The sequence below is a fragment of the Rhamphochromis longiceps genome, linkage group LG16 (assembly GCF_057381845.1).
Source record: "Rhamphochromis longiceps isolate RC_006_pf linkage group LG16, R_longiceps_female_GT1.1, whole genome shotgun sequence".
In the NCBI taxonomy this organism is placed as follows: domain Eukaryota; kingdom Metazoa; phylum Chordata; class Actinopteri; order Cichliformes; family Cichlidae; genus Rhamphochromis; species Rhamphochromis longiceps.
Window position 1 is genome coordinate 8,022,613 of NC_140572.1, and position 23,425 is coordinate 8,046,037.

The 23,425-nt window shown below is 41.6% G+C and overlaps 1 long non-coding RNA gene across 1 annotated transcript; it reads right to left on the minus strand.

The window, feature by feature from the left end:
* Positions 1-5,506: 5,506 nt before the first annotated feature.
* LOC146650531 (uncharacterized) lies at positions 5,507-11,692 on the minus strand. Its single transcript, XR_014907931.1, has 3 exons — positions 11,454-11,692; positions 9,698-9,730; positions 5,507-5,655 (listed from the first exon to the last, which is right to left on the minus strand). It is a non-coding gene; the product is annotated as an uncharacterized LOC146650531 (long non-coding RNA).
* Positions 11,693-23,425: the final 11,733 nt, after the last annotated feature.

The window sequence follows — 23,425 nt, forward strand, 5'->3', positions numbered from 1 at the left end:
GATAGATGCACTGTTTGTGTGAAAGAGTTCACTGTTGTTTGTAGAGGTGCTGCTTACCTGAGGCCGTCTCTCTGCCCTAAATAAAATGTGTGCATATATTTGCACACACTGCTGGGTTTCATTCATTATATGGAAAGTTTTTTTTTTTATTATTATTATTATTATTATTATTATTATTCAGTCTGAAAAATAAGGTTGTTGTACATGATAAGTCATCTGCTTAATACATGTTTTTGCCTAGTTTTTGTACAATATTTAGTATAAAAGCTCCTCTAAAAGATAAGCAATGTTCTCCTGCCTTTCATACTTCTCTTACTTTTCCATGGACTTGCATTATTTGCACTTTTTTTTTTTTTTGATTAGTCATCTCAATTATGATTTTCATTCATAAGTATTGAGCAGTTGAAGGTATATGGATGATAGAGGTTTGCCATTGGGAGGTATAAACGCATGCAGCTAATATCAGTGCTGTAAAACTAAAACCTAGCATGATTAAACATTTCTACAAATTGATCTAATTCACACTTGATGACAGTTTGTTTGTTTTAGCTCAAATGTGTGTCATTTTTGGTCAGAGACACCTGGAATCTCCACCAAATTCCTTTTTTTTTTTTTTTAAATCCAAGATGGCAGTACATTGAAACAGCACCACTCAGAGGACGGATAGAAAAAAAATCCCTGAGAGTTTTAAAAGAAGATGCATGAAGCTAAACCTGTCTTGGAAAGGCAGTCTTTAAACAAAAATATTAAAAACAAAAAAAACAAACATCTGTGTGAAGGAAATTTATTTAGCAAGTAAAAGTTACATTTTCATATTCTACTATGCTACATTCAGACAGAAATACTGTACTTTGTATTTTCCACAATTATCTGATAATTTAGTTAGTGGTTACTTTACAGTTACAGATGTAAAAAATAAATAAAATTACATGCTGAAGATAGCATAGATGATTTTTAAGGCCGATACCAATACCGATATTTGGTGACTTAAAAATCAAATATTCCAACATACTAGCCAATGTTACTATGATGCCGATTTTTCAGGCAAATTAAACCTAAACCGATTTCCCTAACATTTTTTTTTATGTTTCGTTAATTATTTACTAATTTATGATCTGACTGGCTTTGCTCGAATCAGCTAGTTATTGCTTGTGGCATTCCAAACACCTCGCCAATAGGAAAGTTGCAGAGTGCCCTCTGGTGGCCAAACTATGCAACATCAACACATATTTGTTTTAAACAAATAAATAAACAAATAATATGGCTGAAGGGTGTTTTTGCTGTCTCGCTAGACCTTCTACTTTGTCCTGCTACGTATTAATATGATATGCATCATTATGGTTGAGCTGTTGCTCATTTAAATAATGTAGAGTCCTCAACATTTTAATAAATCGAGTAAGATAATTCCAACTAAACAAAATCTAAGAGTATTGTAGTGTAGCAAAGAACAGCTCCCACTTTTAAAGAGACTGAATATTGTAAGATCATTTTATTGGTCATTACGTGTAAATCATTTTAAAGCTTCGCAAGGAAAAATGACAGGTGAAAAGTGTATATTGAACTGCTAATCTGTTTGTCAATACATTTCTGGAATCCCTCTTTGGCACACAGACAGAAGTAGAAGAGAAACTCATCCTTTACCTAAATAATGTGTAAGTAATGCTTACACCAGAATAACTTTCATTGGAAAGCATTACAAGTTTCTCTCCTACTGTTTTGAATGTTACTGAGAATGGGTAAAATCACAACTTCATCATTTATTACTTGTGACATTTCTATATGCATCTCCATAGTAGAAACTATATTTTTCATCCACCTGCTTCCGCTTATCCTTTCCAGGGTTGCAGGAGCCTATCCCAGCTCGCCAGTCTGTCGCAGGGCTAACACATACAGGCAGACAACCATTCGCTCTCACATTCACACCTATGGGCAATTTAGATTAACCAGTTAACCTATTCCCATTAACTGCATGTCTTTGGACTGTGGGAGGAAGCCAGAGTACCTGGGAGGAACCCATGCAAACTCCACGCAGAAAGACCCAGGCCTGATGGTGGAATTGAACTCAGGACTTTCTTGCTGTGCAGCAACAGTGCTAACCACAGTAGCTCAGATGTATTTAAGTTTATATGGTTAAATGCTTTAATGTTCTGGTGGGGATGATAAGATTGGAAAGTTGCTAAACAAAAACAGGCAGCTAATGAAACATCTCACAGAGTAAATGATGGCATGTATAAACAGCATACTAGTCGAGCTGAGTGTTTCAGAGGTCATGATGGCGAGGGCCTCACTGCTCAGTCAGAGAATTCTTGGAAAACTAGGCAAGCTTTCGGGCAGCACTTTAAAAACAGACTTAATTCAGTTGTAGAAATCACAGCAGGGGCTCAGCAACGCTTGTGAAAAGGATCCTCAGCGACCACAGTTCATCCCAAACCCACAGTGCAATTTGGGGGACAAAAATAACATTTAAACAATGTTACGTTCCCCCCGAAGGGGTCTAGGCATGTGAGTGAGGGGACCAGTAACAAATGAGTCCGGAATCAGAATGAAAAGGAAAACAGACAGAGTTGTTCTGTATTAATAGAACTTTATTACGAAATGGTACAGGTGGATTACAAACGACATTAACATTAACTTAAAGGGCCGGCAACGCCGTCTTACCAACAACGCCAAAGAAACAAAGAAAACACTCGCAGCCACGAAAGGCAGGAAGACTACCAAACAAACACAATAAAAAAGGAGGCACTTCCCACACTTCCTACCCTACTCCCCACCACGGGGAGACACTCTCAGGGCCCACAAGCCCGTCTGCTCACTGGTCAGAAAGAGGCTGTCTGTCCAAAATCTAGCACAGAACCGCGTAGAGCCACCGAGGAAAACGCCACCCTGCTCACAGCTCATCCCCAGTTTAAATAGCCTCAGAGGATGATTGCTGACTGGAGTCAGGTGGCAAACGAGGCTAATCAGCAGCAGCTGTGTCCTGGGGAGAGAGGAGAGTGAGAGAGACAGAGAGGGGTAGGAGTGGCAAGAGGGGTGGAGGCGGGGAGAGTGGGCAAACACCCCACCCACACACTCCCACAGCCTCACAGAACGTAACATTCCCCCCCCCCCCCTTACATTGAAGCCCTACCAAAACAACAACAACAACAACAACAACAACACCCTATTGCGAGCTGCGTGAGAGTGCATCAGCCACTATATTGTCAGTACCTTTCTTGTGTATGATCATCAGATTGTAATCCTGGGCCAGGAGTGCCCAGCGCATCAGTCGCTGGTTGTGATTGTACATCCGGTTCAGAAAAACAAGGGGGTTGTGGTCTGTGAACACGGTCACCGGGGAAGCGCTGGAGCCCACATACACTTCAAAGTGCTGCAGAGCTAGAAGCAGAGCTAAGGCTTCCTTCTCTATGGTAGAGTAGTTCAGTTGATGGGGTTTGAACTTTGCAGAGAAATAACAGACCGGATGGCACACACCTTCCTCATCATCCTGCAGCAGGACTGCCCCGGCTCCGGTGGCACTGGCATCGACCTCTAGCTTAAAGGGGCGAGAGAACCCAGCCAACATTTATATGTGGGGCCCATATGGTTTGGAAATGGGCTGAAAAATGGGCCCCATATAGGATTGTCCGCGGGTTCCGTAATGGCCCCATATTAAATGCCCATATAGGTGTTATGTTAGGAAAATCTGGGAACTAAATGGGCCCCAACTGGGAAAAGTACACAGAAACCCACCTGGGCCCCATCTTTCAAGTTTTTGTGGGTACCATGTAGGCACCACATAGGCTAAAAAGTGGGTTTTAAGTGGGATTGTCCGCAGGTTCCATAATGGCCCCATTTTATAAGCCCATCTCGGTGTTATATTGGTAAAATCTGGGAACTAAATGTGCCCCAACTGGGCAAAGTACACAGAAACCCACCTGGGCCCCATCTTTCAAGTTTTTTGTGGGTACCATGTGGGCACCACATAGGCTAAAAAGTGGGTTTTAAGTGGGATTGTCCGCGGGTTCCATAATGACCCCATTTAATAAGCCCATCTCGGTATTATATTGGTAAAATCTGGGAACTAGATGGACCCCAACTGGGCAAAGTACACAGAAACCCACCTAGGCCCCATCTTTCAAGTTTTTGTGGGTACCATGTGGGCACCACATAGGCTAAAAAGTGGGTTTTAAGTGGGATTGTCCGCGGGTTCCGTAATGGCCCCATTTTATAAGCCCATCTTGGTGTTATATTGGTAAAATCTGGGAACTAAATGGGCCCCAACTAGGCAAAGTACACAGAAACCCACCCGGGCCCCACCTTTCAAGTTGTTTTGTGGGTACCATGTGAGTACCACATAGGCTAAAAAGTGGGTTTTAAGTGGGATTGTCCGCGGGTTCCATAATGGCCCCATTTTGTAAGCCCATCTCGGTGTTATATTGGTATAATCTGGGAACTAAATGGACCCCAACTGGGCAAAGTACAAAGAAACCCACCCAGGCCCCACCTTTCAAGTTGTTTTGTGGGTACCATGTGAGTACCACATAGGCTAAAAAGTGGGTTTTAAGTGGGATTGTCCGCGGGTTCCATAATGGCCCCATTTTATAAGCCCATCTCGGTGTTATATAGGTAAAATCTGGGAACTAAATGGACCCCAACTGGGCAAAGTACACTGAAACCCACCTAGGCCCCATTTTTCAAGTTCTTAGTGGGTACAACATGAGGAAAACATGAGCTAAAAAGTTGGAATGGCATTAGCAGTGGGTTCTGTATTTGCATCTTATTTCTAGTTTGAATTGACTAAGTTCTGGCACTGAGTGGGCCCCATGTAGTAAAACAGTCACAAAATCAATTTTTCAGACGGCTAATACGGGTTCTGTGACACAAAGACACCAAATATATTAAAGCTGACCGCAAACAAAATCTAGTTTGTAAATAAAACCATTTCAAAAATCACGAGGGTACACAAAACAACATTTTTCACATTTATTTTGTCCAACAACTGTGATTTTACGTAACTGTATTCCAAAGTGCGTAAACGTTTAAAAACTAGAAATGTCAAACTACAGCAAAATTCCTTAGATATTTGGAACTGTAGCAACATGGGGAAAAAGTCAGATGGAAAACTCAAAAGCTTATCTTGAATCAGCAGGGTTTGTTTTTTTACAGAGCCGTAAGTCTATTTTGTACCCTTGCAGCCCTCGGTCCTCCTCTGTCTTTAGCTCCACTGAACCACTTGGACAGAGCCTTCTCTGCTTCTTGCAAGTTGACTTTTGATGTTAAATAATTCTTCAGTGCCTCTGCAAATGAAGAAGAAGAAAAACGGGCAAGCCAAAGTAAAGTTAATCTTAGCTTACTTCATTTGGTGATGATTTTCAAAGAACAATGTTTATTTCACTTTATTGCCTCAAAAAATATATACAAATTGCATGATAACCAATCTCAGTTACACTTTCAAACACTTTATTAAAAAAGTTTAGTTTTCTAAAGTTCAAATGTCTCAAGTGAAACTAACTTACCATATACAACATTAAAAAGACGCAAATCTCTGAACTTTTTTTCCCCATGTCGGCCAAGCATGTTGTACTCCACAGCCAGCTCAGGTGATATGAGGAATTTCATCATCCTTCTTGTGGCATCGTCTACACTTGTTTCCCCTGTATCTGCTACCATGGCAACCTGAGGGGAACATACAAAAAGGACAGATTAGATACTGGCATCTGGTTAGGTTGCCTCCCTGGTGAGGTGTTTTGGGCACGTCCCACCAGGAAGAGACCCAGAACACCCAGGACATGCTGGAGGGACTATGTTTTTCGGCTGGCCTGGGAATGCCTTGGGATTCCCCCGGAAGAGCTGGGCCAAGTGCCTGGAGAGAGCGAAGTCTGGGCCTCTCTACTTAGTACCGGATTGGGTCGAGGGGCAGCAGCCTAAGCTTAAGATAATGGACCGGAATGGAGGATAAATGGACACTTTACATATTACTTAATGTTTACTGTGTGGTGATAAAAAAAAAAATGGTAGTAAACACAAGCTAAACTAAAAAAATTAATTGCGCTTCCTTAACCCTTTATCCCCAATAATGTTACGCAGGATAACTGGTAGGTCTGGTAGGTTTTTTCCTCTACTGTATACTATATGAATGTAATCAAGGATTAATAACAGAAAGAAAAAAGAAATTGAAATTTTGCCATTTTTACTAAAGGCAATCAAAATGTACATGAATAAAATATTTAAATTAGTCAATTCAAATTAATAACTCTAAAACACTGAACAAAATTAAGTATTTGACCCTGTGGTTTATTTTCGGACATCTCTTTTCTTCTAAAAGTCCAGGCGTGTTGGGCCCCTGGCAGAGCTCAGGTTTGACGAGACAGGTTTGAAAAAACCTGTCGCTGGCGACTTTTTGGGGGCTAAAGGGTTAAAATAAATAGGAATTGGCCAAAATTTGTATAAACTATGAAATAGCAGAACAAAAGTAAAAAAAAAAAATCTTTATCTGTTATCAGAATCAAATATTTGATTAGAATAAAAAATTTAACTTTCTGGAAGATTTCTCGTTACATCTGTCATAAAAGTAACAACATCTCAGAAAAGAAACATGATAGCAACAGAAAAATATGATAGCAGTGTGATGTGATGGTCCCTGGCCAGATTTTTACACATATTATAAGCCCTGTGACACAAAAACCACAGAACTCTGACACGCACAGACTGTTTTCCTTCGTGCTAATGAAGAAAAATGCTGGTCTGGTATGTAAAAGGGAATTTATTCTTCCAGGACCTGAAGCTCCGTAATGCAGCCCTCCAACAGCCAAACCTATCTGTTCTCTGATTGTCTTGATGCATGCTCAATCATCCAGGTAAGTAAATCTCCAAAAGTTGATTCTGTTCATCTGGACGTAGCGCTTGCAGCATTTTCTCCCACTGAAAATGCTACGTCCAGATGAACAGAATCAACTTCTGGAGATGTTCTCTGATTGGATTGTTTAATTGGTGATTGACATGAAATTGACCAATCAGCTGAAAGGAAGAAAAATAGGGTCAAAATTTGGATGTGTAAGTATAAATCCACACACAGCCAGGAAAGCCGAGCGCAGAGTTGTTTGTAGCACCAATTCAGCCAGAGTGGAGCCAGATGGATTTTCCATCCATCCACACTGTAAAGTCTATAGACCAGCAAGTGATAAATTAACAGTGTTGTTGGTATTTTCTAAAACAGTTGTATGCAATAGGAATTGCTGTTTATAGTCCTCCTGTATATCTGCATGTTCCCTCCCAATTAAAACCTGTGATAATGGAGATTCAAATTCATGTCATACCTATACCAACAGTTATCAAGTATCCAGATCGACCTTTACTGATGTGCTCTGTCAGTGCGCCCCAGGGCAGCTGTGGCTACAATGTAGCTTGCCATCGCCAGTGTGTGATTGTGTGTGTGAATGGGTGAATGACTGAATGTAGTGTGAAGCGCTTTGGGGTCCTTAGGGACTAGAAAAGCGCTATAAAAATGCAGGCCATTTACCATTTAAAGGAAAATTGTTATTTCCATGTATTTTCCTGTTCTGCCTTCAACTTTGAGGACTTCCCCCCACATTTCTAGTTGTGACAGTGCACCTACAACAAAAAAAATCTGCTGTGATTTACATTTGTTGAAAGAGCAATTTTGTAAAATAGTCTATTTTTGTATGCACAGTTTACAAATCTGTCCTGTACAGCATGGACTGATTGCATGCTAAAAAGTTGTTGCTTAAAAATAAAACAATAAATTTTTAATTAATAACATCAGCAGAAAGCCTTGTTATTAATTAGATGTACAATTTCTATAGAATACGAAACAACTCAGTTCATTTTTGATCATATCAATACCAGCATATTACACAACTAGTGATGGGATTTTCGTCTCTTTTTAGAAAGCCGGCTCTTTCGGCTCCCAACCGGCTCTTCAGGTTGTTTTGTTGCTTTAATTAATTTATTATTAACAACAATATAAAATTATGAACAAAAGGAATTACTAATGTAAAAAAAGAAACGTGGTTTTATTTATATATGTTTATATATAAATATATATGGTGGCCCCTAGAGACAAAGCATGTACAAACTCCAAAACCCATTTCTAGCGTCAACTGAACTTCCAAAACAGAGCTATCTAGATCACTTAATTTACACAATTGAAATCATATGTGTATTTTTTGTGTATTTATACACAAGCACTCATATATATTCATAAAAAATTCCAAAAGCTGTTCATTTACCTGTTACTACCACACACCAAATCCGGTCGTTGGTACTTCCTGGCTTGTGTAGCCACTAGGTAACAAAATCTCAACACTGTGCCTAGCATCCTGGAGCACTTCTGTTGTGTTTTGTACGTGCTTTGGAGTTTGTACGTGCTATGGAGTTTTTACGTGTTTTGGGGTTTGTACGTGCTTTGTCTCTAGCAGCCACCGTAAATATACTTTTATTTATTCTCTCCACATAAAATGTAATAAATAAATCATATAATACAAAAAAACCAACTATTTACATTTCAACTTTTAACTATTTAAATTTTCAGCTTTTTCCTTTTAAACAAATTTAAAGTGAAACAACACAAAACACTGCAAACCACAACACAATTAAATATAAATTATAATATGAAAACAAACAGAAGATGCACATTCTCTGTCATATGGGCCCGCATGAATAAACTTTCTGAATCCTTTATCATCCGCAATTGAAAATAGTTGTGGATGATTACTATACCTTTGTAATGTGACGTTGTTGTCCCTGGCTCTCTTTCTCTCTCTCTCCCTCCTGCTCTGTTACTGTGCTACTGCGTGTGTAACAACCGCCCCTCCCCCCTCTTCCCAGCGCAAAGCACAAGGCTCGCGTGCAGAGTGAAGCGGAAAAAAAGTGCGAGAGAGAGGGTGAGAGAGAGAGAAAAAACACGCTTGTGTCGTTCACTTCAAAGAGCCGTTTCGTTTTGACCAACACATCACTAACAACCATGATGAAAAACGCTCATCTGCTTCCATCACCATCAGCTGATTAACATTGAGCTGCTGCAGTCAACACCATCAAACTAATTTACTGTTTAATGTTATGTTATTGAATGCTTTTATTTTTAAATCTTTACCAGCGCTTAAAGACTGTAGATGTTCACACCTGGTGTTAGAAAACCGAGCTCACTGCAGTATTTTTTTTTTATAACAGTAAATTTAAATTTTTATTGGTTACCGTGTTTATTACCACTTTTATCAGTAATGTACTTCCTATAAAATATGGATTTGATAAGTTACCGGTTTATTGAAATCAGCTAGTGAACACATCGATCACTTTATTGAACTACACGCCTTACACTCTTGTGAGCTCTGGTTACTAACAGCAGGTGTGAATGTTTGGAGTCCAAAACGCAGATAAAGATTAGAATAACAAGGCAATGTAAAATCAGTTTAATGCAGTTGACAGTAGCAGCTCAGATGGAAATCAGCCAATTGTGAGGAGAGCAGAGGACCAAAACTGTCAGAGTTGTGGGTCAAGTGAAGAGAACACTGTTGGCATTATTGTTAGCATAAAAGATGAAAATTAAATAAATGTTAAATTTTAAAATAGATCATTGCCTCCTGTGCCTAAATAAATATATATACTTAATACCAATAAAAAAAAAAAAGGATGCCCCAAAGACCATCACTTTTCAAAAATAATAATAATAAGTAATACAAATAATATGAAAGTTACTTACATGTCAAAGATGGTGCTTGTGATCTTGAAGAATCTAAACGTGATAAGGAAATGAAAGAAAGTGCATGAGAAAATACAAACATTTTTGTTTTTTCCCAGGATAATTCAATATAAAAGATTCTCTTACTAATGCACAAAATGAACAGTGTAATTAAAAGTTTGAAAGGCACTGCATGTGTTTATATGATAAACTGACTAATTCAAGCAGCAAACACTAGCAGTGCAAAAATGTATCTAACTAGCTGACAGACTTTAAAGTCACAGGAAGATATATCAAAATGGTGACTTATGCCAGAACAAATGACTTGACAGACATAAATCCTAAATTCCTTTAAGTAAAAAAGGAATTACTTTTTTATAAGTGGTCCCTAGTGGTTTTCAAATTATTACATGGCTTGTTAATTTTTTATTAAATTATTAAGAAGCCAGATGAGTTCAAAACATTTACAAATGACTATAAAGCACTATCCAAACTTCAAATCAAGTGGCAAAATCTCCAAATTAAAAGTACTCGCAAACTATAAAAATTTGATTATACTTAAAAATATGCAAAAACTAATTTAGTGGAATTTTTACCTGCTCAAGAATACATTGAACATGCAATATTTAATTGAAAAGAACAAAATTTGTGTACTTTTAGAAAGGATTATTAAATATTTGGGGATACTAGACATAAAGAGGGTCTCGTACATTTACGGGCATCTAATTTCCTGGATTTAATGGTTTAAAAGTTTAATAGGTCTTTGAAGTTGATAATAAAATTGAGTCCATTATTAGCAAAAAGAATTTAAAAAAAAAAGAGCAAAAAAATGCTTAATATATAATAATTGTTTTAAACTTAAGCTTTGTAATTGTAGCAGATTTCATTATGTCTGTAATTTTTTATTTAGCCCCACAGTAGTAAAAGCCATAAATGGGAGTTAGATTTATTACTAGTATTTTACACAGCATTCAGCTATAATAACATGTTCTGCATTTTCCTACTTCACCATCTGATCTGAACAGCTGCACTCTCTTAATTAATTAATGACCTAACATTTCTCAGTAACCAATAACTAGATGGAACAGCACAGTATCTAAGAGAGTGATCAGACAGTGTTTGAGCTAAAGACGCTGTGTGTTTCTTTTGGGGGCTTTTTACACACTGATCCACCACCGTTTTCCCATAGTACAATGCATATCTGGTAACATTACCGTATTCAGATCAGAAAACCGTTTCAGCTGCAGGCATCTACTCCTGTAATTTAAACAATCACCTTGCTACACTGCACATGAATATTACGTAACATGGTATGACTAGCTCATGTTCAGACATTTAAGATACTGTTCAGCCATTTTGTTTACTGGGTAGTGCATAATGGCCGAGTTAGCTGAGCAGGAATCCACTAAAGCCAAAAAAATAATATAAATTTTTTAAATTAATTACAAAAACCTTATAGGAAAACCCAAGAAACAGTTGCAGAAGCACAGAAAAAAACTGCCGTGTACGTTATAGTGTGTAAATTCAAAAACTGTATAGAGAGAATGGTGCAATGAAAACAGAATAAGATAAGATTAACTTTATTGAGTAGAATATAGGCAGTAAGAGTTTTTTAATTAACTTTAAATTATGTTTGCCAAAGACAATGCAGCAAATTAACCCAGTTCTACCTGCTAGCTAAAGATGTTATGCTTCTCCCCCTTATACCGTTTAGGACGACTATAGAAAGTTACTAAAATAACCATTGATGAAAACGTATCAAACTTTAAGTATTTACCTTTGTCATAGTTTTCGATTCTTTGGTATCCTTTTGTCCTCCACGTTCTTAAACACCAGGGAGAGAAAAGGCGCAACAGACGAAAGACCGCGAAGACTAGACGCTAGGCGGTGCAATCTGCTCCTCCCTCTTTTTAAACGAGCCAATAGGAGCTGCTCACATTAAAAACAACTTTATTTAAAAAGTCGTTTTACACCTGATACAAAAATTTTAAAAGTCAAACAATGCACAAGTTTAAAAGAACAATTTTATTTTTAAAAGTTTTTTAAGCATAGGGATGGTTAATATGTTTTAAAAAGTAATATATAATATTTATCAAAAAGTGTCACCCAAATCAACATCATAATAAAAATATAATTAATAAAAATATAATAATGATAAGAAGAAGAATAACAGTTTACCTAAAAGCTCTTCTAACATTAGACTGGTTTTGAAAAGTTTCAATAGTGTCAATACACCATAAGGACAAGGGAGTTTCACAGTTGAAGTGTGACTGCTTGAAAGACCCCATTCCCTCTCCTTTCCACTAGTTCAAAGAAAATATAAATTATTTCTGGTTATATAATTTGAGGGCACAAGTTTGAAGAGTAACATTTTAACAGATCGGTAATATACTTCAGGAGCTTTACTGGATCTGATTAACCAAAACTTCCATCTTCCATGTAACTAACTGTCTTTTCTCTAATACAGTAGAGTGTGTCTGATCTACTAAAAATCCTCAACTGCATGTTTGCTCAAGTAAATAGTCTTAATTGTTTGAACAACCAGTAATCCTTAATTTGCAAATGCCAAATCTGGATTTTGTCTGTGTAATTCACTTTTATCTTAGGTTTTTTATTCGTATTTTTTGCTTTTCTTTTTTTTCTACTCTTGTGTCCGTTTTAATCACTTATTATTGCTGCTGTGACAAGTGAATTTACCTAAGAAGAATCATGAAGTCCTTATTTTATCTTATCTGAGCCTCACCATGCAGCCTACCATGCAGAGTTCACATTAAGTACATAAAATGAAATCTAAAATTAAAAAGTAACCAGTTTCAAACCAGTTATTTGGAATAGTGTGCAGAGTGTTTTGAGTAACATTGAATGTTCAAAAACACCAAAGTTCCTATAGTCTCACTTGACAGCTGGGTTGTAGTGTCTGATAACACATAACATCTTGAGGTCTCAATGTGGACTTTGAGTACATTTGCTAGCCAAGGCTAAATACTGAGAGGGTCAAAAATGAAGGGTCAAGAACATCTGACTGTACGTAAGGGTAGCAAAAGTGATAGACTGAGGTTGTGCCAAATATGTTAAAGTTAGGGTGATTTCTTAGAGAATGGTACCACATGGGTGCCGTCTGCAGGTTATAAAAGAGAGTTATGTTCATACTTTCTTTTGAGATTATTTTTACAATTTGACTTTCAGAACTCCCTGGGTTGTGCGCAATCTGTGATGGGCTTGTTTGGAATAAATCCTCCTTTATTCAAATAACACTTTCTCAGGCTCTTCACAGAAGAAGAATCCTCACATAAGCATGTGCTACCATTTTGAACCAATGTACACATTTACCATCACTAACCCAACTAGGACCTACATTGGATGCCCACCCATATGGATTTGATGTTAGAAACGCAAGTGGGTCCCATATATACTAAACAATCTTGAGCCCATGTAAAATATATGCCCATATTAATTTAACACAACCCATTTGGGGCCCACATAGACATGTTTTCAGGGTCTGACTTGCATTTGCCCATGTGTGACACATATAGTTTGACCAGGTGGGCCCCACCTATGTCATCAGTACCAAAAAATATATACCGATTACCTCACTTTGCCCCACCTGGGGCACACAGCAAATGCTTTTCTTTAAATGACTGTGTTTGCCCATGTCTAACCCAGGTGAAAAACCCAAGTGGGTCCTACGTGTGTTTCCCATTTTGAAACAAGTGAAGTGTTTCCCATGTTTGACCCAGCCAGGACCTACTATATGTTTCCACTCGGTTTTGCCCATATGGCTTTCATGTGAGAAACCTAAGTGGGTCCCATATATACTAAACAATCTTGAGCCCACATAAAATATATGCCCATATTAACTTAACATAACCCATATGGGGCCCACATAGACATGTTTTCAGGGTCTGACTTGCATTTGCCCATGTGTGACCCATATAGTTTGGCCAGGTAGGCCCCACCTGTGTCATCAGTACCAAAAAATATATACTGATTACCTAACTTTGCCCCACCTGGGGCACACAGCAAACGCTTTTCTTTAAATGACTGTGTTTGCCCATGTCTAACCCAGGTGAAAAACCCAAGTGGGTCCTACGTGTGTTTCCCATTTTGAAACAAGTGAAGTGTTTCCCATGTTTGACCCAGCCAGGACCTACTATATGTTCCCACTTGGTTTTGCCCATATGGCTTTCATGTGAGAAACCCAAGTGGGTCCCATATATACTAAACAATCTTGAGCCCACATAAAATATATGCCCATATTAACTTAACATAACCCATATGGGGCCTACATAGACATGTTTTCAGGGTCTAACTTGCATTTGCCCATGTGTGACCCATATAGTTTGACCAGGTGGGCCCCACCTATGTCATCAGTGCTAAAAAAATATATTGATTACCTAACTTTGCCCCACCTGGGGCCCACATAGACATGTTTCAGGGTCTGACTTGCATTTGCCCATGTGCGACCCATATAGTTTGACCAGGTGGGCCCCACCTATGTCATCAGTGCTAAAAAAATATATTGATTACCTCACTTTGCCCCACCTGGGGCCCACATAGACATGTTTTCAGGGTCTGACTTGCATTTGCCCATGTGCGACCCATTTAGTTTGACCAGGTGGGGCCCACCTGTGTCATCGATACTAAAACATATATTGATTACCTAACTTTGCCCCACCTGGGGCACACAACAACAGCCTATCCTTAAATGACTGTGTTTGCCCATGTCTATCCCAGGTGGAAAACCCAAGTGGGTCCTACATGTGTTTCCCATTTTGGACCAAGTTAAGTGTTTCCCATGTTTGACCCAGCTAGGACCTACTAAAAGTGCTCACTTGGGATGGCCCATATGGGTTTAATGTGAAGAACCCAAGTAGGCCCCATACAAAAAGCCCAGTTTGAGCCCATGCCCACATGGTACCCATCCAGCCCGAGCAAAAACCAGGTGGGGCCCATATATACATGTTGGCTGGGAAGTTTGGAGCTGCCAATACAGGGGTGCTGCACAGAAGAGATTTTGCCGACTCAAAGGCATGCTGGCATTCAACTGACCATTCAAAAGGCACCTTTGGGCTACACAGTTTGGTTAGCGGGGTCACGACCACAGAAAAGTTCTTACAGAAACACCGGTAATATCCGGTCATCCCTAGGAACCGCCTTAGTTCCCGTCTGGTGGCTGGACTCGGGTAGTCCAGGATTGCAGCAACCTTCGCCTCCACTGGGCGGACCTGCCCAAACCCCACCTGCTTACCTAGGTAAGTGACGGTTGCCTTACCAAACTCACACTTAGCGAGATTGAGGGTCAACGAGGCCTCGGCTAGCCGCTGAAACACTGTCCTCAGAAGGGACATATGATCTGCCCATGTGTCTGTGTATAGCACCATGTCATCTAGATACACATTGCACTGGGGCACATCTCCCAACACCAACTGCATCAGTCGTTGAAAAGTAGCTGGGGCATTTTTCATGCCAAAGGCCATTACTGTGTATTGCATGAAGTGGTCAGGGGTGACAAATGCAGAAATCTCTGAAGCTCTGGGAGTGAGAGGCACCTGCCAGTAGCCTTTAAGGAGATCGAGTTTGGTGATGAATTTGGCAGGGCCGATGCTGTCAATGCAGTCTTCCATACGAGGAAGCGGAAAAGAGTCAGAGACCGTTACAGCGTTTACCTTCCGATAATCTGTGCAGAAACGGGGTGTGCCATCAGACTTAGGTGTTAGTAGACATGGGGAGCTCCAGGGGCTACAACTAGGTTGTGCCAAGCCGTTTTCTACTAAGTACTCAACTTCTTCTTTCATGACCTCACGTTTGGTGAAGGGGCAATGATATGCATGCTGCTTGATTGGGACTGCGTCTCCAACGTCAATGTCATGCTCACAAACGTGGGTACGCGAGGGTACGTCACTAAAAAGAGACAGGTAGGAGTGCAGCAAGTCAAGTACCTCTTTACACTGGGACGGAGGAAGGTGAGATAGGTTGGCCTCGGCCTTAGCTAAAAAAACAGAATTTGACAACCGCCCACATTGCTGTCCCTCAGAAAGGGTACCCAGATCATCATCACCCTTAACTTCAACACTTAGCAGGGCAACAGCCGTCCCAGCAGTGTCTGATGATTCTGTCATGCTGGTGTCTCTGGTATGGTATGGTTTCAACATGTTGACATGGCATAGGCGAGTCTTCCTTCTGCGTTCTGGGGTGTTGAGAATATAGTTGGTGTCAGACACTTTTTTCACTATCACATAGGGGCCTGAGAAACGAGCCATGAGGGCAGAACTGGGCACGGGCAACAACACAAGAACTTTGTCCCCAGGCTGGAACTGTCTTTCCACTGCTTTTGATCACATCGTTTTTTCATGTTTGCCTGGGATACACAGAGAGCCTCTTTTGCTAACAAAGTAGCCCGTTGCCACCTGTCCTTGCATGTTTTTACAAACTCCACCACAGTAGTTTTAGGCACACAACCACTGAGAAAACTCTCCTTCAACACCTTTAGCGGACCCCGCACGTCATGTCCAAACACCAGGGTAGCTGGGCTGAACCCCAAAGACTCCTGCTTCGCATCACGTATAGCGAACAATACAAAAGGGACCCCTTCATCCCAGCTTTTTTCCGGTGTCGTGGCAATACTTACTCAACATCGCCTTGAGAGTTTGATGCCACCGCTCCAGTGCACCTTGTGACTCTGGGTGATAAGCACTAGACACAGAATGAGAAACTCCAAAGGACCGTAGAGTCCGATTAAAATCCCTGGACATGAAATTGGTACCCTGATCTGTCTGCACGGTTTTCGGGAGGCCAAAGGTGGTAAAGAATTTGACTAGTGCTTTGGTAATGCTTGCTGTCGTGATTTTCCGCAGAGGAATCGCCTCTGGGTATCGAGTGGACACACACATTATGGTTAACAAGAACTGATTCCCTGCCCGCGTCTTTGGTAAGGGGCCAACACAGTCTACCAGGATATGCTCAAAAGGTTCACCGACAGCAGGGATAGGACGTAGGGGGGCGGGGGGCACCGCCTGGTTCGGTTTACCCACAAGCTGGCAAGTGTGACAGGTGTTACAAAACTGCACTACATCTGCTTTCATTGCCGGCCAAAAGAAATGCTGCAGTATACGGTCATATGTTTTAGTGACACCCAAATGACCTGACCATGCGTGATCATGTGCTAACTGCAGCACATGCCACCGCAGACTGGTCGGAACCACCAACTGCCGCACTACGCTCCAGTCTTCTCCAGGCCTTGGGGTCCACTTGCGCATCAATAAACCTTCCCAAACGAAAAATGTCTGCCTCTTGCTCCCCTCACCTCCCTTATCCTGAGCTGCTGCGGTAAAACACTGAACTAATGAAGGGTCTTCTTTCTGAGCCTTCACAAGTGCTTCCCAGGTGAGCAGAAAAGGAGCTCCAGACACAGGAGCTGGCTCAACCACACTGTGAGCTAACTCTAAGGCTCCATTATCTCCCTCATCGGTGCAGGGCATCACATCCTTCTCTAGAATAGAGCCGATCACTGATTCTGACAAATCAACCCCCCCACCTTGTTGCTGGGCACGTGAACGAGTCAGAACGCTCACCGGGAACACATCCGGGTGCTGCAGGCTGAGGGCATCTAACACAGGCTCTATAACAGGATTGTTGGTCACCTCAGGGGTAGGGTAAACTTTCCCACCCGCGATATCATTTCCCATTATAAAATCCACCCCATTAATCGGGAGAGAAGGCCGCACACCCACTGAGAAGAAACCACTCACCAGCTCACTCTGTACCCAGATACGATGGAGGGGAGCAGGCACAAAATTCATCCCAACACCTCTTACAATGATGCTAGAGTCAGTCAGACTTCTCATTAAATTCTTTTTTCCCCCCCCGATATTTTTATTAAAGTTTTTGCATCGACTTTTACAAAAGACAAATTGAACAATATGCCGTTTTCTTTTTAAAGAACATAAAGCAATATAAGACATACACTCCCACCTCATAATTATAGCAGTACCAGTGGGTGTACAAACAGAAAAAGGAAAAAATCCAATCTAATAATACTAGTAACAAACCCTAGGGTACAAGACAACAGTTCCTGAGTGTACAAGGGAGATGTGGAGAGTATCCAAAACCCCCACCTCCACACAGACACATAAAAACCAAAACACACAAAAAAAAAAAAAAAAAAAAAAAAAACCCCACACATGATAAATGGTCAGCTTAGTTATAGGGATAAATCAATTCTGTTAGAGAAAAGAAATATGTATAAAGTAGTTAAATACCATCATAGAACGCAGGCACAATAGAATCCATATACTTAAACTTAGGCCTCTTACTTGAACACAAGATAAGAAAAAATAAAATATGATAGAGTCTGAGCTGGCTAATTGGGAGCATTGCGAGACCGCAAAGTCTGAACATGATCAAAAAAGGGTTGCCAGGTCTTAAAAAAAAATTTGGCCGTAGACCCGCGCAGGGTGAATTTAATCTTTTCGAGTTTGCTAAAATGCAGAACGTCTCTGATCCAGATTTCCCAGGATGGGGCAGAAGGGGACTTCCAACATAGCAATATTCTGCGTCTTGCCAATAAGGTGAGAAATGCGACCAGATCCGCTTGAGGCGTCGGCAAGGCAACTGAATCAGGAAGAACCCCAAACAAAGCAGTTAAGGGCACAGGTTGGAGGGTTAGCTGGATGATCTTAGATAAAATCAAGAAAATATTAATCCAGTATTGTTTGAGGGATGAACATGACCAAAACATATGCATTAAAGAGGCAGGTGTTTGATGACAACGGTCGCAGTCAGGGCTAAGATTGGGGTATATTTGAGCTAGTCTGGCCTTAGTCCAATGTACACGGTGCAGAATCTTACATTGAATCAGCCCATGTTTGGCACAGAATGAGGAGCCATGGACCCGGTAAAGAATTTTATCCCAAGAGTCATCCTGAATCACACACCCCAGATCCTGCTCCCATGCCAATTTAATAGCCGAGATTGAAGAGTTGCCAAAGGAACATATTCTCCCATACAAACAGGAGACATGATAAGAAGGTCTAGATGGGAACTGAGAGGATTTCTCCTTAACAAAACTCCGGATTTGTAAATAGCGAAAAAAGTGACTTTTTGGAAGGCCAAATTTCAATGAGAGCTGTTCAAAGGAGGCAAATGTATTCTGAATGTACAGATCAGAAAAAGACCTGATACCCAAAGAGGCCCACAAATAAAAAGCACCATCAGCTAACGAAGGCTGAAAAGAGAGATTTTTCAAGATGGGTGATTGAAGGGGAAAAAAGGTCAACTTAAAATAACGATGAAATTGATACCATATTTTCAAGGTAACTTTGACAATAGAGTTATTATAAGAGCCTGTACTCGAAGGCTGCTTTTGGGCATAAATCAGGGCTGGTAAAGAGGCTGAGACACAGGAAGAAGTCTCCAAACTGAGCCAGGCCGGGGCATTATTCGTGTCTTCCCCCTGTAGCCAATACCTGAGAATACAAATATTACATGCCCAATAATAGAACATAAAGTTTGGTAAAGCCATCCCCCCCCCCCCCATCTTTTTCGGTCTTTGAAGATATGTCTTGCGTATTCTGGGTGTTTTTTTCTTCTCATTAAATTCAAGCACACTAGCTAGTATGAGGGACTGTGAGCCACCAGTATCACGCAGAATGGTCACTTCACGCTTATCCTCGGTCTTACCAGAAAGCGAAACTATCCCCTTAAAAATGAAGGGCTTAAAACACTCATCCGGGGTCTCAGGGGAAGGGGGCCTACTGACAGGAGGCATGGTTTTAATCAGCCCAACCCCTTTTGGTTTACGTGAAGACGAGACTGATTGTTTCCGTCTGTAAGCTTCACAATCTGCGATCAGGTGGCCAGACTTAAAACAGAAAAAACACTTTCGGTCTGCCTTGGGACGAAACACAAGTACCTCACTCTTTGGGTGCTGTGCAACTGGCACCTCGCTAGCCTTCACTGGGGCATCGCGCCGGTCATACCTACTGACACTGGTTTTATGGACGAGCGCGAACTCATCAGCCAGCGTCGCAGCCTGCTGTAGTGAGGAAACCTTCTGTTCATTAATATATACACACCGCGATGCGCTCAGCAATGCAGTTCTTAAATTCCTCTATGAGCATTAGTTCCCGGATCGAAGCCAGGTCAGTGGCTTTGCAGGCCACACACCACCGATCGAAAAGAACACCTTTTTCCCTGGCGAAATCAAGATAGGACTGACCCTGACCTCTTCTCAACCCCCGGAAACGCTGCCTATAGGCTTCTGGGACCAGCTCATAGGCCAGCAGGATAGCCCTTTTCAGCTTGTCATAGTCCAAGCTGTCCTCAGCTGACAACGAGGAACAAACTTCTTGAGCCTTACCCGCCAGCTTACATTGGAGCAAAATGGCCCATGAATCCCGTGGCCAGTGCAAGGCCGTGGCTATTCGTTCAAACGACTCGAAGTAGCTGTCGACCTCAGTGTCACGGAACATCGGAACCAGACGACTGTTTTTCCCTACGTCAAACGGGGTGTCTGCCTGACGAATGGAGGCAGTCGGAGGAAGGGAAACCTGCCGGAGTTCCAGCTGTCGCAACCTCACAGCTGTCTCTGCCTCCACCTCCACCTTCCTCAATTCGACCTCTCTGGCTCTAGCAAGCTCTGCCTAAACGCCTAAGCTCCAGCTCTTTCTTTAGCTGGAACTCCCTCTCACGGTCCTCCTTTTCTAACTGGAGACGAGCCAGGCGTACACGGAGCTTAGCATCCTGCTTCGAGCCTTCACTTGATTCAATGGAGAGGGGTTCGAAGCGAGGCAATGTCATGGGTTTGTCCTCAGGCAGCCCCTGATCAACAGGTGTCGACACAAATGGACCTACAGCTTGAGCTGACGCCTGCGGAACAGGCTGAGACGCTGCCCCATGCTCAAGTGGACTGGCAGATACTGGCAAGGCCACTATCTCTTTCTCCACCAAGCCAGACACAAGAGCAGCTTTCAGCTCAGCCTTACGCAGAGCTGTGGAAACAGAAATGCTATAACCTGATGCCACCTTATGCAAATCCCTCTTCCTACAGGCGTCCAGTTGGACAAGCGAGGGGTTTTTCTTAAACACGGCAATATCAAAGGTAGCCATCAACTCTAAAAACAAAAAACTACCTGAGGCTAACAATAACAACAAAGAAGCACCACCTCCAATACACAAATGAGAAAACAGGCGGGAAAAGTGTGGCCAGAGGTTAACCAATAAATAAAAGTACCGCCGACCCTCTCCCCAGACCTGCCTACTAAAATCTTAGCCTAGTTAGCTTCTGGAGTGTACCAGGCTCGAGGCAACTTTAAAGGCTAAGCATCAAGTGCACAAAGCACCGACAAGCCTACCCCCGACAGGGAACTAATCCCCACCCGGGATTACTCCGAAAATAATAAAGGAAAAATAAAAAATGAGTGCCTGAAGGAGGAGCTTACGCTCAGCTAGACACTCCCCTTTTGCTAACTGGAGAGGGAGCGCAGCCGATACAATACAACTAACCAGGCCACCGGCAAACAACTCACAAAAACTCTATTTTCCTTCCATTCATATCCCGGACGAGCCCCCACATTGTTACGTTCCCCCCGAAGGGGTCTAGGCATGTGAGTGAGGGGACCAGTAACAAATGAGTCCGGAATCAGAATGAAAAGGAAAACAGACAGAGTTGTTCTGTATTAATAGAACTTTATTACGAAATGGTACAGGTGGATTACAAACGACATTAACATTAACTTAAAGGGCCGGCAACGCCGTCTTACCAACAACGCCAAAGAAACAAAGAAAACACTCGCAGCCACGAAAGGCAGGAAGACTACCAAACAAACACAATAAAAAAGGAGGCACTTCCCACACTTCCTACCCTACTCCCCACCACGGGGAGACACTCTCAGGGCCCACAAGCCCGTCTGCTCACTGGTCAGAAAGAGGCTGTCTGTCCAAAATCTAGCACAGAAACGCGTAGAGCCACCGAGGAAAAAGCCACCCTGCTCACAGCTCATCCCCAGTTTAAATAGCCTCAGAGGATGATTGCTGACTGGAGTCAGGTGGCAAACGAGGCTAATCAGCAGCAGCTGTGTCCTGGGGAGAGAGGAGAGTGAGAGAGACAGAGAGGGGTAGGAGTGGCAAGAGGGGTGGAGGCGGGGAGAGTGGGCAAACACCCCACCCACACACTCCCACAGCCTCACAGAACGTAACAAACAAAAATCCAGAAATACCACAGGCTGGACCCAAGATCACTATAGGCAAGGAGTTTTATTGCTGCACATATAACTTGTACACCCATGATCATTACTATCATATGAACATGCTTTAAAGCAAAACAGCAAACATCTGTTTCAAACAGTGTCTTGCATCTTTAAGCAAGACCATGCCAAACCACCAGCAGCATGAATCACAGCAGCATGATGGATTTTACTTCTCTGGGAAGCTATTTGAGCGAATCCATATAAGAAGGAAGGACCAACAACACTGCACGCGTATGAAAGAGATCTCAAGCCAAGAGCCCCGGAAAAGACATGGAGCCTTTCTTTTAATTTGTCCTTTTTAAATAAAGTAGATGTTTTAAGGAGGGAGTTTGCTAACAGTTGTTGTTAATTAATGCAGTTTTTACAAAATGTGTTCATAAGTAGTGGAGCAGTAGGGACATAAAATCCTACAGCTAAAATGCAGCATGTATTCACACTGCACAACAAAGTTTAACTTCCAAACTGATGGTTTCCAGTCGCCACTGTATCCTAACAATGTTATCAGCGTCATTTCCTCTGTGTTAGTGGTAATAAACTGCTGCTTGGTCAGTGTAACTCAGGGCAAAAAACAACAACAAAAAAACGCACAATTGTTTATTAAAACCGCGTGAATTACAGAGAGGCTGATTACATAAACACTGTGAGTTCATAATAGCCAGTGTGGCACATCATCTTCGATCTTTATCCAGGATCGTATTTAAAAAGAGATTTCAGTGTGATTTGCGCCTGTGAGAAACTGAAATCTCCGACATTTTGTGCAGCGGCGCACAGCCAGAGGATCTGGCAACCAGACACTCAGCCTCATCAGACTGACTTAGAAATAAATCCGTGTATCTTCCATCCATTGCTACCCCTCATCTCGTGAGTTCAGAGATAGCCTGCGCGTAAGGAGGGTAAGGAGGTGGCGGTCCTTTTGTAATTGTTCTCTTTGATCTCTTTGGGCAGCCGACCCTTTAAGTGAATCTGATCCGCACGTTTCAGTGTGACATTTGAACGCACCTGATCCGCCATATTTAACAAACGTGATCACGGGCTCATTCCACCTTTGAGCCACCCCGATTTTTTTTTAAGTAATAACAAAATTACTACTAAACTATAGATTACCCACCTCTACATGTAATAATTTGCACATCTGCCTACTGAAATCAGTAGTTACTTAAAGCAGTGCAATTTGATATGGGCTTAATTTTGCTTTGTAAAGGTGTGTGCGGCATTTTTCTAACACTTTCTGGTGGGCGTCATTAATTTCCCGCCGCCGTTTGGTTTCTGGTGAGTCTCTGGGTGAAATTATGAGAGGAAACCCATGTTGAGCCGACACAGCTGAGAACATGAACTCTCTCAACCCGGATCCTTGTTCCTGATTGGATCCGAGCTGTGTACTTCAATGCAGCTTGTTAAGCTTCGAGAAAGGGGACCCAAAATAAAAAATCAAGAATAACTAAGGTGCATTTCTAGCAGGACTGGCCACACTTGACCTGGGATACATGCTATATATCGAGGATAA